Source organism: Penaeus vannamei, chromosome 12 (genome assembly GCF_042767895.1).
Source record: "Penaeus vannamei isolate JL-2024 chromosome 12, ASM4276789v1, whole genome shotgun sequence".
Taxonomy (NCBI): Eukaryota; Metazoa; Arthropoda; class Malacostraca; order Decapoda; family Penaeidae; genus Penaeus; species Penaeus vannamei.
This window is the reverse complement of record NC_091560.1, coordinates 40325654-40340653: the sequence shown is the minus strand read 5'-3', so window position 1 is coordinate 40340653 and position 15000 is coordinate 40325654. Positions and strand designations below refer to the sequence as shown.

The window sequence follows — 15000 nt, the reverse complement described above, 5'->3', positions numbered from 1 at the left end:
TCTCTTCTCTCTCTTTCTTCCTTTCTCTCTCTCACTCTCTTTCTTCCTTTCTCTCTCTCTTCCTTTCTCTCTCTCGCTCTCTCTTTCTTCCTCTCTCTCTTTCTCTCTCTCTTTCTTTCGTGTCTCTCTCTCTTTTTCTTTCGTGTCTCTCTCTCTCTTTCTTTCGTGTCTCTCTCTCTCTCTTTCTTTCGTGTCTCTCTCTCTTTTTCTTTCGTGTCTCTCTCTCTCTCTCTCTCTCTCTCTCTCTCTCTCTCTTTCTTCATTCTTCACACTATTTAGTATAGATTTATTTTACAGTTATCTACTGTCTACTATCTGTTTTTTAATTATCAACAAACATAATATATAATTAATGTGAACTCACTACAGTTTTTTGAGAAATTAACGAACAAGCCCCCCCTCCCCCCAAATAAATAAATAAATAAATGAATAAATAAAATAACAATAATCCCCACGAGAAAAAATCGTAAAAAAATAAGTCAATCCACCCCCGCCCTTCCCCCTCCCCCCTCTGACCGTGGGCGCGCTCGGACAAATCCTCCTCCTCCATCACCGCCCCCTCTTTCCTCTCACCCTCATCACGGCCTGCTCATTGCGCCCTCTTCGCCCTCGCCCTCTCCGCCCTCGGTTTATGAGGCACCTCCAGGTACAGCGTCCGAGGGGAAAGCAGGGGGGGGAGAGGGGAGAGCAGGGGGGGGGAGAGGGGAAAGCAAGGAGGGGGGAAGAGGGGAGAGCAGGGGAGGAGAGCAGGGGGAGAGGGGAGAGGGAAGGAAGAGGGGAAAGCAGGGGTAGGGAGAGGGGAGAGCAAGGGGGAGAGGGGAAAGCAGGGGGGAGAGGGGAAAGGGGGAGAGGGAAAACAGGGGGAGAGGGGAAAGAGGGGGAGAGGGAGAGCAGGGGGAGAGGGGAAAGCAGGAGGGAAGGAGGGGGAAAGCAGGGGGTGGGGAGAGGGGAGAGCAGGGGGGAAGAAGAGGAGGGAGAGGGGAAAGCAGGGGGAGAGGGGGAAGGAGAAGGGGAAATGAGGCTCAAAAGGTTCATAACACGCAGGTCATTTTGCCCTACAATCTTTGATGCAGTTAGGCCCAGAGGGGAGAAAGGGGAAAGGGAGAGGAGGAGTAAGGTGAGGGTAGAAGAGGGGAGAGGAGGGGAGTGGGGAGAGGGGAGGAGTGGGGAGAGGATAGAATAGGGGAGGAGTGGGGAGAGGATGGAAGAGGGGAGAGGAGATGATAGCAAGATGGGAGAGGAGAGGAGTGGGGTGGGGTGAGGAGAGGAGAAGAGAGGAGAGGAGAGGAGAGGAGAGGAGAGGAGAGGAGAGGATAGGAGAGGGAGAGAAGAGAGGAGAATGGAAAGGAGAGGAGAGGAGAGGGAGAGGAGAGAGGAGAGAGGAGGGGAAGGAATGGATTTTAAGAGGAAAAAGTGAGAGGGTGAAGGGAAGGGGAAGGAATGACCTATAAGGAGGAGAGAAAGGAAAGGGGAGGAGAGGCGAGGGGAAGTAAGGGGAAAATAGGCGAGAAGGAAGGATAGAGACAAGAACAAGAGACAGAGAAGGCCCTATCGAAAGCGAAAGAGAAGAGAAGGGGAGGAGAGGTTGAGGGGAAGCAAGGGGAAAATGAGGGGAAAGGGAAAGGAGTGTTTACTTGTAGAGGGGAACCGTGGCTCATTTGCGGGTTATTGGCGCCAGAATGGATATTGCCCGAGGAAGACGTGGACAGAGCGATTCTTTGATGGGGGTGAGGGGAAGGGCGCTGAGGGGGGATGAGGGGAAGGGTGTTGAGGGTGGGGGTGGGGGGGAAAGGTGTTGTGGGGGGAAGGGTGTTGAGGAGAGAGGGGAAAGGTGTTGAGGAGAAGGGTGTTGAGGAGAGAGAGAGAGAGAGAGAGAGAGAGAGAGAGAGAGAGAGAGAGAGAGAGAGAGAGAGAGAGAGAGAGAGAGAGAGAGACAGAGAGAGAGAGAAAAAAGAGAGAGAAAAGAGAGAAAAGAGAGAAAGAGACAGAGCGAGAGAGCGAGACAGACAAAGCCCCAACATCTCATCCCCAAAAAGTTGCTTACAGGGCACACATGGGTATCCCCCTACCCACCCTATCCTCACTCCCCTCTCTCCCCTCTCCCCCCCATCCCCCTACCACCCCCACACACACCTACGCCCGCGCCGTGGCCTTGAACGTGGGCGTTTAGTGTCTGCGTTTTGGCGTGACACGACTGACAGACAGAGCGGCTGGGCGGACTGTCAACTGCTCAGTCCTCCATCATTGGGGTGAGTCCGCACGGCAGTCTGGCGTTTACGACGGTCGGGAGGGGAGGGGGGAGAGGGGAGGGGGGGAGGGGGGAGAGGGGAGGAACTGAGGGAGGGGAGAGGGGAAATAGGGAGAGAGGGACGAAGGGAGGGAGGGGAGAGGAGAGGGGGAGAGGGGAGGGACGGTGGGAGGGGAGAGGGGAAATAGGGGAGAAGGGGAGGGGCTGAGGGGACGGAGGGGGAGAGAAGAAGGGAAAGGGGAGAGTGGAGAAGGGAGGGGAATGGGGAAAAGAAAGACAGGGGAATGAGGAAGTGGAGAAGGGAGAGATGAAGGGGATGGAAGGGGAATAGGGAAAGGAGGGTTAACGGAAAGGGGAGAGGGGAAGGAACTGAGGAAAGTTGGGGGAGCAGAATGTAATCGAGGGAGAATGGGAGGGTGGGGAGAGCAGAAAGTAAAAAAAAAAAAAAGGGTGGGGGGAGACGAATATTGGGGACGCAAGAGGGGAGGCGAAAGGATCGAAAGAGAGAGGAGTGAGAGAGAAATGAGACAGGAAGCCGAAGGTGAGACAGAAGGTGAGAGAAGTAAGGGGAGAGGGAAGAGAGAAAAGATAAAGGGAAGAGAGAGGAGAGAGAGGTGAGATAGAAGAGAGGGGGAGAGAGGAGAGGCGAGAGGATTGGTGTGAGAGGAAAGAGAGGCGAGGCGAGAGAGAGAGAAAAGAGAGAAGAGGAAGAGGAGAGAGAGAGAGACGTAAGAGAGGGAGGCGAAGAGGAGAGAGAGAGAGAGAGAGAGAGAGAGAGAGAGAGAGAGAGAGAGAGAGAGAGAGAGAGAGAGAGAGAGAGTAGGGGGAGAGAGAGAGAGAGAGAAAGATAAAGGGAGAGAGAGAGAGAGAGAGAGAGATAGAGAGAGAGAGAGAGAGAGAGAGAGAGAGAGAGAGAGAGAGAGAGAGAGAGAGAGAGAGAGAGAGAGAGAGAGAGAGAGAGAGAGAGCGAGGCGAGAGAGAGAGAGAGGTGAGAGAGGCGAGAGAGAGAGAGAGAGAGAGAGAGAGAGAGAGAGAGAGAGAGAGAGAGAGAGAGAGAGAGAGAGAGAGAGAGAGAGAGAGAGAGATAGAAAGAGAGAGAGAGAGAGAGAGAGAGAGTCAAGAGAAAAGAGAGAGTCAAGAGAAGAGAGAGAGAAGACAGAGAGTCAAGAGAAGAGAGAGAGTCAATAGAAGAGAAAGAGTCAAGAGAAAAGAGAGAGAGAGTCAAGAGAAAAGTGAGAGAGTCGAGAGAAGTGAGAGAGTCGAGAGAGAGAAGAGAGAGAATTCCGGACGCCAACTGCACGAGCGCGACGGCGGTGGCGGCGGTTGCGGTCTCCTCTCCTGCGGGCGAAACTCATCTCGGTTCATGCATAAACAATACGTCTCGCGCTCTCGATCGGGGGATTCAATTCGAAGTAGAAATGTAATTTTCCGTCGCCACCTTCTCCGGGAGGGGGAAGGGGGAAGGGGGGAGGGGGGAGTGGGAGGGGAGGGGAGGGAGTAGGGGAGGGGAAGGGGTTAGTGGGAGGGGAAAGGGGAGGAGGAGGAGGGGAGGGAAGGGGAGGGGGAGGGGGGCTGGGAGGAGGGAGTGGGAAAGGGGAGGAAGGGGGGAGGGGGAAGGGGAGGGGGAGGAAGAGTAGGGAGTAAGGGAGGGGGAGGGGAGTAAGGAGGGGGAGGGGAAGTAGGGAGAGAGGGAGGAGGGGGGGTCGATTCGAAAAATGGCTAAAATCATTCCACTATCTCGTATCTTTTATTCTTTTGAATGTTGATAATGTTGGTGATAAAAAAAAAAAAATTAGTAATGATGATATTGGTAATAGTAACAATAACAATACTACTGCTGTTGCTGCCTACAATAATTATTAGTAATTATCAATACTAATGATGGTGAGGCCATGAAAAGAAAAACAATAATCTTCATAAGCCTTTAATTTTTCCAAAACAGAGCCTCTCCCTCCCTCCCCCCTCTTCTCCTTCCCTTCCTACCTCCCTCTTTCTTCCCCTCCCTCACTCCCTCCCTCCCTCTCTCTCTCTCTCCCCCACCTTCTCCTTCCTACCTCCTCCCATCCCTCCCCTCCCTCAACCCCACCACCTCCCTCCCCTCCCTCCCCCATATCCCCCCCACTCACTTGACCGACATTTTTACAAGAGCGAAGATTTATCTCGGCATAAAACGGACAAGCCTCCCAATCACGCCCACGATCAGCGAGTGTGGGCGGCTGCGTGGGAAGGTCGTTAATATCAAAGATTTAAATATTGACAACTTGCCTGTTGATCGGGGGGGGGGGGGGTGATGTTGGGGGGGTACAATGGGTTGATGTAGGGGGGGTAGATGGAGGGGTTTGGGGGAAGGGGGGAGAGGGAGAGGTGAGGAATAAAGGGGAAGAGGAAGAGAGGAAGAGCAATGATACAGAAAAAGGGAAGTAAGGAGAGATGGAAAGAATAATGGGGAAGGAGGAGAGGGGAGTGCAGAAAAGGAAGAAGAGAGAGGGGAAAGTGAAGAGGGAGATGAAGAAGGGAGAAGCGAAAGGGAAAAGAGAAGAGGGAAGAGGGAGAAGGAGAAGAAGAAGCGAAAGGGAAAAGAGGAGAGGGAAGAAGGAAGAAGGAGAAGAAGAAGAAGAAGAAGAAGAAGAAGAACATGAGGGAGAAGAATAAGAATAAGCAGGCACAGCTCCCGCCCACGCCCGCGCCGCTCCTCGGACCTCGCTCCCGCCCACGACCTTCCACCCATACCATTTCCCCAACAATAAAGTAAAGAAAAGTAAAAGAGTAAAAAGAAGAGTAAAAAGAATGAGTAAAAAGAGAAAAGATTTAGAATTAGATTAATAAAATGGAAAATAATATGAAAGTGGAGAAAAAGTAATACAAAGAGGAGGAATAAAAGAAATAGATAGTAAAAAAGGAAAGGAAAAAGAAAAAAAAGAAAAGTAAGTTATGTAAATAAGAATAAGAATAGTGAAATGGGAAAGAATTAAAAAAGAAAAAGAATAAAAAAGAAAAAAAAAAAAAAATATAAAAGAGAAAAAAAGAAGAAAAAAATATAAATCACAAAAAGAAAAAGAAAAAAATAGAAACAAAAAGAATAAGAAAAATTAAACACAAAAGAAAAAGAAGAAGACGAAGAAGAAGAAGGAGAAGGAGGAGGAACAGCGGTGTCGAAGTGCATCGCGCATGTCATTAACACACTTGGCAGGTGACACCACGGACCGGGGGGAGCAGGAACCCGAAGACCCGCTCCTCGTTGCCCTGCCACCGTACGGGGTCGAGATAAGAGGGAGGGAGGGAGAGGGGAAGAGGGAGGGAAGTGGGGAGGAGGGAAGAGGAGAGGGAGGGGAAAGGGAGGAAGGGGAGGAGGGGTGGAGGGGAGGAGGAGGGAGGAGGGAAGGAGATGGAGAGAGAGAAAGAGAGAGAAAGAGAGAGATGGAGAGATGGAGAGAGAGAGAGAGAGAGAGAGAGAGAGAGAGAGAGAGAGAGAGAGAGAGAGAGAGAGAGAGAGAGAGAGAGAGAGAGAGAGAGAGAGAGAGAGAGAGAGAGAGAGAGAGAGAGAGAGAGAGAGAGAGAGAGAGAAAGCGGAAAAAAAAAATCTATCCCCCTTTCCTCTCCAATTACCTCCCCCCTCCTCTCCCCCTCCCTCAGCCCCCACAACCGCCCTACGCCCACGACATCCCCCTCCTTCCGCATCTCCCGCGGCCTGAAACGGAAGACTCCCGTAGGGCGCCCATGGAGAGGGGAAAGGATCACAGGACCCGACCGTATCCCTTGCTCTCGGCCTTGCCTCCTTATTCCTCTCTCTCTCTTTCTTTCGCTCTCTTTCTCCGCACCTTTCTCTCCCTCCTCCTCCCACCCACATTCCTCTCTCTCAATCTTCCTTCCTCTCCCACCATTCCTCCCTCCCCCTCTCCCACCTTTCTCTCCCTCCTCCTCCCACCTCCACTCCCTCCATTCCCTCCCCTATTCTCCCACCTTCCCTCTCCATTCCCCTCTCCCACCATTCCCTCCCTAACCTCCTCCCACCTCCACTCCCTCCATTCCCTCCTCCTTCTCCCACCTTCCCCTCCCTCCTCCTCCCACCTCCACTCCCTCCATTCCCTCCCCTCTCCCACCTTCCTCTCCCTCCTCCTCCCACCCCATTCCCCTCCTTCCCATTCCCTTCCCCTCAATCTCCCCCTCCCCTCCACCCCTCCACCCCCGCCGGGACATCTCCAGCGGGCGTGGTGTGTGGGCGTTTGCACAGCGATCAACACACGGCTGGTTACTGCCTTCCTTGCGGCCGTCTCGAAGGGTCATTTTAGCGTGTCTTTGTTTTATTTTTTTTTCTTCTCTATTTTTTCTTCATGTTTTTTTGTTCATTTATTTTTTTTTCTTAGGGTTATACTATTATTAATGATGATGATGATGCTAATGGTGAGTATAATAATAATACTCATCATTGTTATAATTTTCATTTGTTCCTTTTTTCTATTTCCTCTTGTTCTGATATTTCATCAAGGTGAGAAAAGGAGAACGGGAAGAGAAGAACAAAAAAGGGAGAATGAAGAGATAACTAAACAAAAGGGGGGGCACAGAAAGGGACGAGGGAAAAAGGGGAGAGAGAGAGAGAGAAGGGGGGAGAAAAGGGGAGAGAAAAAATACCGTCGACGCCAGATAAGCTTCGGAATAATTCATGGCGTCCGTGTTATCCTTCCGTTGCCATGACAACCACCCAAGCGGCTATCACTTCCCCCCCTCCCCCTATTTCAAAGCACGCCCCCTTCTCCCCACCCCCTACCTCTTCCTCCCCTCCCCCCCCTAGTGCTTTCGGGATGCAACCCACGCCCTTCGCGATTTTCTCTCCGTGTCCCCATTTCCGGTGGGTTAATTACGCTTCTTAATTGGTGCTTTTGCGGGCGGGGACACAGGAAGCGACGCCCCGATAATGCCTTGTTGTTCTGTCGGCAAACACCTTTCACTGTGTTCTGTGGTGCGGGTTTGTCTTTGTTTTTGTATGTGTCAGTCTATCTTTTTAAACACACACACACGCACAGGCACAGGCACACGCGCACACACACACACACACACACACACACACACACACACACACACACACACACACACACACACACACACACACACACACATGCACACACACACACACACACACATACACATATATACATATATACATACATACATACATATATATATATATATATATATATATATATATATATATATATATATATATATATATATATATATATGTAATACACAGACACACACTTTCCTATGCACGTTGCGGCGCCCACTCGATCTGCCCACATTTTTAGGCGTGCGAAGGTCAGGCGAGACGCGAAGGGACGAACCCGTCCCCGTCCATCACCTTCAGCACCCACTTCCCTCCCCTTCCTCCTCCTCCCTATCCTCCCCCTCCCTCCCTCTCTTCCCTCCCCTTCCCTTCCTCCCCCTCCTCTCTCTTCCCTCCTTCCTCTTCTTCCCTCCCCTCCCTTCCTCTTTCTTCCCCTTCCTCTTTCTTCTCTCCTCCCTCCTCCTCTTCCCTTCCTCCTTCCTCCCTTCTCCCCCTTTTCCCTCCCCTCTCTCTTCCCTTCCTTCTCCCACCCCTATCTCTTCCATCCCCTCCTCCTCTCCCTCCTCTTCCTCCCCCATACCTCCCCTCCCCTCCCTCCCCCCTCCTCCCCCGCCAAGGTCGCTCCGGACGCTCATTAGCAGGACAGTTACGAGCGCGCGCGAGGGAGGACACGTCGAATCGCCGCCCGATAGCGCCTGCCTTTATGACTCTCCCGACGCTCCGGAGATCGACGTCGGAGTTCGGTCGACGCGTCAATTTGCGGTCGGGTTTTATTCGCCCTTTTTGTCCCGACGATGACAGCGAGGGGCGGAGTCGCTCGGGCTGGTTATGGAGTCGATATAAAAAGTGATTGCGCTGTGCATGATAATGAGCGATAATGGTGATCGCTTCGACTCATTAACAGCGAAAGGAACAGTTAATCACATGTTCTTACTTATACTAAACTACTGCTAATAGAAAAAAATAAGAATGACGCAATACTATGACAACTATCAATAATGATGATTATATTCATTATAATTAGATGGAAAATATGCTATAATTGAATGGCCTGATGCTCTACGCGCTTACACACCATATTCCACGCCACCGAACTCATCCTCGACCGCGCGCGCGCACACACACACACACACACACACAAACACACACACACACAGACACACACACATACACACACACACACAAAACAAAATCCTCTTCTTACAAATCGGCAGAAAAGCCACGTAAATCAGCCTCGTTTCCCGGACTACCAAAAGCCTATCAGAGTCCCATAACAAGCCTACGAAGGGAAAACCAAATCCTCCAGCGACCCACCCAAAAGATCCCATCAGAGCCCAACGAAGCCTGCCGACGTCTGCCCAAGCCTATCAGTCCCCGACGTCCGACCGGCAGGAGGACCTCAAAGCCGGTTACCTTAATGATAAGACACATTATGAGCACCAACATCGCCTCCGTCCCTGCTCAGGTAGACCGGCCTGGGAAACGCCCACCTCGACGGATCGCCCCGCCCACGACACCGGGATTACGTCATCCGTCGCCCAGTCATCCTTCCGTCGTTCTTCTCGTGCCTTGTAAGCAGTTTCCGCCTCGTCGTTGCAAATTGGGTCGGTTAAGCGGCGTCTACCTCCCCTTCCTCTCTCTATCCCTCCTCCTTCCCTCCCGTCTCCCTTCCTTTCTTGCCTTCCCTCTCTATGTCCCTTTTCTCCCTCCCCGCCCTCTCCTCCTTCCCTCCTTTATGTCCCTCCCGTCTCCCTTCCTCTCTTGCCTTCCCTCCTTATGTCCCTTTTCTCCCTCCCCGCCCTCTCCTCCTTCCCTTCTCTATGTCCCTCCCGTCTCCCTTCCTCTCTTGCCTTCCCTCCTTATGTCCTTCCGTCTCCCTTCACCTCTTGCCTTCCTTCCCTATGTCCCTTTTCTCCCTCCCCGTCCTCTCCTCCTTCCTCACTCTATCCCTCCTCCTTCCCTCCTTATGTCCCTCCGTCTCCCTTCCTTCCCTATGTCCCCTCTCTCCCTCACATCCAACCCAATTTCGTCGACCATCCTCCCCTCCCCTCTTTCCCTCCCTGTATCCTTCCATCTACAACCTCCTTCCCACTCCCTCTGTCGGAATTCCTACTTTCCTTAGTCCTTCTCCCTTTCCCTCTTTTTCCACACCCCCTTCCTTCCTCCTGTTTCTTTACCAACACTTTCCAAAAGGACCGCTTGACTATTGCGGCCAGAGTCTACGTGCACGCAAGAACAAGAATAAATAAGCAAATAAATAAAGTTAAATAAAACTGGAAAATAAAAAAAATCGTCAGTAAGTCCAGTGATGGACTCATAACATAGCTTATTGCTGCTCTTATTTTCTTCCCTTACCTCCTTCCCTTCACCTCTCCCCTCCCTCCCTCCTCTCACCATCCTGGGCTCTCCAATTCCCTCCCTTCAGCACCCTCCTGCCTCCCACCCTCCGTCTCTTCCTTTTCTCGCTCCCCCTTCCCTCCACGCCTTTTCCTTCCCTCTTCTTTCTCCTCTTTTCCCTCCCTCCACAACCTCCCCCCCCCTTCACGTCTCTTCCCTAGCTTTAACCCTCCCTCTCCTCCTCCCCTCCCTCCCCCTTCCCCCACACCACTCCCCCGATCTCCCCTTTTCCCTTCCTCCACAACCTCTCCCATCCCATCCTATCCCTCCCTCCCCTTCCCTCCCCTTCCCTCCCTCATCGCCCAAGCTCTCCAACGACCTCTTATGAGACTTACGACTAACGTGACGACTCGAGCAACGATTTTATATCATCACGACTCTTGCATGATGAGACCGGGACGACCCACGGAGACACACACAACCCTCTTCGCCAAGTTTATGTCAAGCAATAGCTCCCGGGTTTATCTTGCGGCTCGAGGAATATTGTCGTCGGAGAGTAAGAGGCACATATAAAAAAAACAAGTGTATGTGGACATATTTATGTGCCATACAGCTTCTCTCTATATGAATCTATCTCTTACTCTGCTTGTCTGTCTGTCTGTCTGTCTGTCTGTCTGTTTGTCGGTCTCACTTTCTTCAATGCACATGCTTGCACATACACACATTTTTCTTATAACTACTTATAAATACATGATAGTTACAGCCCCGAAAACAACAAATAACAATTAGCAACAACTTCATAACGCGCCTCCCCCTCTTTACCCCCACCACCTTTCCCCTCCTCTACTCTCTCCTCCACCTCCTCCTCTTCCCCTTCCCCACCACATCCCTCCTCCCCCTCTCCCTCCACCACCACCTTCCCCCAACCCAACCCTCTCCCCCACCTCTTCCTCCTCCTCCCTTCCCCCCCACCTCTTCCTCCCCTTCCCCCACATCCCCCCACCTCTTCCTCCCTTCCTCCCTACATCCCCCACCTCTTCCCCCCCCTTCCCTCTCCCCCACCTCTTCCTCCCTTCCCCTTCCCCCACCTCTTCCTCTCCTCCTCCCTCCCCTCCCCTTCCCCCCCCCACCTCTCCTCCCCCTCTCTCCCCACCTCCCTACTCCTTTCCCCCTCCCCTTCCCCCCTCCCCCACCTCTCCCTCCCCTCTCCCTATCTCAACCACCTCCCCCACCTCTTCCTCCCCCTCCCCCCTCTCCCCCACCTTCCCGACCGATGTTCCCGACCCGACAAAACAGTTAGGTTGTATCGCACCGAGACGCCCCGACCGAAGAATAACGTAATGCATACAGATGAGAGGGAGGCCGCCCTAAATCTTGAGGCGGGCGGGCGGCGTGGGCGTGCGGGTGGGGGTGGGTGGGGGTGGGGTGTGTGGGTGGGGGTGGGGGGTGAGTGAGGGCGTAGGGGTGGGGGAGGGGGGTAAAGGCTGTATGGGTGGGTGGGGGGCGAGTGAGGGTGCGGGTGGGAGGGGTGGGAGGGTGTAGGGGGTGAGTGAGGGCGTGGGGTGGGGGAGGGGGGTAAGGGGTGTGTGGGGGAGGTTGGGGGTGGGGAGGGGTTAAATGGTGTGTGGGTGTGTGTGTGGGGGGGGAGTGAGGGCGGGGGTGGGGGGAGGGGGTAAGGGTGTGTGGGTGGGTGCGGGTGGGTGTGGGGGGCGAGTGAGGGCGTGTGGGTGGGTGGGTGGGGTTAGGGTAGAGGGTGTGTGTGGGTGGAAAATAGGGGGAGAGGGAGGGGAATGGGAAAAAAGACACCGAGAGTGGATACGAGATAGATAAACAGATATATGTATATGTATATGTGTGTGTGCGTGTGTGTATACATATACATATATCTATATATATATACGCATCTATCTATCTATCTATCTATTTATCTATACAGGAGAGGAGAAAAAACGATAAAACCCCGCAGAGCACCACCCTCTCCCTCTCTCCCCTCCTCTACCCCATCACCCCCACCTCTTTCTCCCCTTCCCCTCTCTCCCTTCCTCCCCCTCTCCCTCCAACACATCCCTCCTCCCCTACCTTTTCCTCCCCTCTCCTCCAACACATCCTCCCTCCCTCTCCTTCCACCACATCCCTCCTCCTCCCCCTTCCCCTCTCCCTCCTTCACTCCTCCCACCTCTTCCTCCCCTTCTTCCTCCTCCCTCTTCCTCCCCTCTCTCTCCAACACATCCCTCCTCCCCTACCTTTCCTCCTTCCCTCCCCTTCCTCCCCGTCTCTCTCCAACACATCTCTCCTCCCCCATCTCTTCCTCCCCTCTCCCCTCTCCCTCTTCCTCCCCTCTCCCTTCTCCCCATCCCTCCAAAGCGTGTAAAAGGATTGGGAGGTCCGGGATTCTAATCTCAAATCCTTTTTTTTCTTCCTCGTGAATATATGGGTCGTAGGAGGATAAGGTCAGCTAAGGTCAGTGATGATGACGGTGCAAAAGTAAAAAAAAAAGTAAGAAAAAGACTAAAAAATAAATAAATAAAAAACTAAAAAAAAGTAACAAAAAAAGGTAAAAGCAAATAAATAAAAAACAAATAAAAAGTTAGAAACGTAAAAACAAACAAAAAAAGTAAAAAAAAAGGCAAAACGAAATAAATCAAATACAAATAAAAAGTTAGGAAAGTAAAAACAAAAATAACAAGAAGTATAAAAAAAAGTAAAAAAAAAAGGTAAAACCAAATAAATCAAACACAAATACAAAGTTAGAAAAGTAAAAAAAAAAAGGTAAAACCAAATAAATCAAACACAAATAAAAAGTTAGAAAAGTAAAAAAAAAAAAAACAAGAAAAAAAAGTAAAAAAAAAACATGGCGTCGACGCGGGCCATGGCGCCAGTAGGTGATGACGTCACCACATCGGCATGATCACCATTTTTTTTTTCTTATTCCCTCTAATGCATCTCGATCTTCTACCCAAGCTTGCAAAAATCCTTTCAATACAACTTTATCTAAAAACTCACACATAGCCCGAGAGATGTACATAAATAAGTAAGACATACACATAAAATACACGCAAAAAATATCGTACCAAGACAAACACACACACACACACAAAAAAAAAAAACACACACACACACACACACACACACCAAACTAGAAAAAAAATACCCACAAGCAAAACAAAAAGAAAATCAACAAAGACGCAGACACGAGACACGCGAAGAGATAAGTGTTATCGTCATCAGCGGGAAATCCCCCCCACCCCCACCCCTCACAACCACCCCCGCCAACCCCCGCTCACCCCCACCCCCGCCCACCCCCACCCCCACCCCCGCCCATCCTTAATCCTCGGGCGTGTGACAGACGAGGGTAATTTGAACCATTAATTGAATAATTAGGTTTTCTTTTATTCATCCTCGGTGATGGACGAGGAAGAGGAGGAGGAGGAGGAAAATGAGGAGGTGGAGGTGGAGGAGGAGGAGAAGGAGGTGGAGGAGGAGGAGGAGGAGGTGATGGGATAAAAGGAGGAGGAGGAGGAGGAGGAGGAGGAGGGGGAGGGGTAGCAGGAGGAAGAGGAGGAGAAGGGAAATCAGGAGGAAGAGGAGGAGGAGGAAGTGGTGGGAAAAGAGGAGAGGAGGAGGAAGAGGAAAGGAAGAGGAGGAAGTGGAGGAGAAGAGGAGGAGGAGGAGGAAGAGGTGGAGGAAGTGGTGGGAAAAGCAGCAGGAGGAAGAAGAAAAGGAAGAGGAGGAGGGAGGAGGAAGAAAACGAGGAGGAAATGGAGGAGGGAGAGGGAGAAGGGGAGGCAAAGAAAGAAGAGGAAGAAGACAAAGACATATAAACAGTGAAAGGGAAGGGAGACGGGAATAAAGAAAGACAAAACGGCAGACAGGTAAATAGATAAACAGACCAAAGAGAGAGAATGAAAGGGAATGAAAGAGTGAGAGAGAGAGAGAGGAAGGAGATGAAGGCATACTCATATGCATCCACACACACACACACACACACACACACACACACACACACACACACACACATTTTCCTTCCTCCTCCCCGTTACACCAAACCACCTTCCTCCCTCACTGCTTCCCATCCACTTCCTCCTCCGCTCCTCCACCTCCTCCACTTCCTCCTCCTCTCCACCCTCCTCCGCTCCCCCCACATCTCCTCACACCCACACACTCTCCTCCACCTCCTCCACTTCCTCCACTCCCTCCACCTCCTCCTCCGCCCTCCACCTCCTCCGCTCCTCCACCTCCTTCCTCTCCACCGTTCCTCCGCTCCTCCACCTCCTCCTCCACCTCCTCCTCCACTCTCCACTTCCTCCTCCGCTCCCTCCACCTCCTCCACCTCCTCCACTTCCTCCTCCTCCTCCTCCACCTCCTCCTCCGCCCCCTCCACCTCCTCCACTTCCTCCTCCGCTCCCTCCATCTCCTCCTCCACTTCCTCCTCCGCTCCCTCCACCTCCTCCTCCTCCACCTCCTCCTCCTCCTCCACGCCCGTGCTTCTGACAACCAAAGACAAGCTGAACACCCGAGGAAAAAAAATTTAACCCGGCGCCAGGACAAAGCCTTGGGTCTGAAAAGTTCAAATGAAGAAGGGGAGACAAGAGGCCCTTTCTCTAGCGTGTTTGCGAGGGGAAAAGAGGGGAACTTCCATAGTTCTGAGGGAGAGGGGGGAAGGGAGGGGAGGGGAGGGGGAAGGGAGGGGAGGGGAGGGGGAAGAGGGAGGAAGGGAGGGGAGGGGGAACTTCCATAGTTCTGAGGGAGAAGGGGGAAGGAGGGGAGGGGGAAAAGGAAGGGGGAGGGGAAGAGGGAGGGAGGGAGGGGAGGGGGAAGAGGGAGGAAGGGAGGGGAGGGGGAAGAGGGAGGAAGGGAGGGGAGGGGAAGAGGGAGGAATGGAGGGAGGGGAAGGAGTGGAGAAGGGAGGGGAGGGGAAGAGGAGGAAGGGAGGGAGGGAAGAGGGAGGAAGGGAGGGAGGGGGAGGGAGGAAGGGAGGGAGGGGGAAGAGGAGGAAGGAGGGGAGGGGGAAGAGGGAGGAAGAGAGGAGGGGGAAGAGGAAGGAAGGGAGGGGGGGAAGAAGGAGGAAGGGAGGGAGGGGAAGAGGGAGGAAGGGAGGGGATGGGGAAGAGGGAGGAAGAGAGAGGGAGGGTGAAGAAGGAGGAAGGAGGGGAAGGGAAGAGGGAGGAAGGGAGAGGAGGGGGAAGAGGGAGGAAGGGGGGGGGAAGAGGAGGGAGGGAGGGGAGGGGGAAGAAGGAGGAAGGGGAGGGGAGGGGGAAGAAGAAGGAGGAAGGGTGGGGAGGGGGAAGAGGGAGGAAGGGAGGGGATGGGGGAAGAGGGAGGAAAGAGGGAGGGGGAAGATGGAGGAAGGGAG

General features: G+C 52.6%; 1 protein-coding gene across 9 annotated transcripts in view; it reads right to left on the bottom strand.

Moving 5' to 3' along the window:
- The window catches only part of LOC113830445 (disabled homolog 2-interacting protein), a 769134-nt gene that overhangs the window by 23166 nt on the left and 730968 nt on the right, over positions 1–15000 (bottom strand). The window lies entirely within an intron of this gene.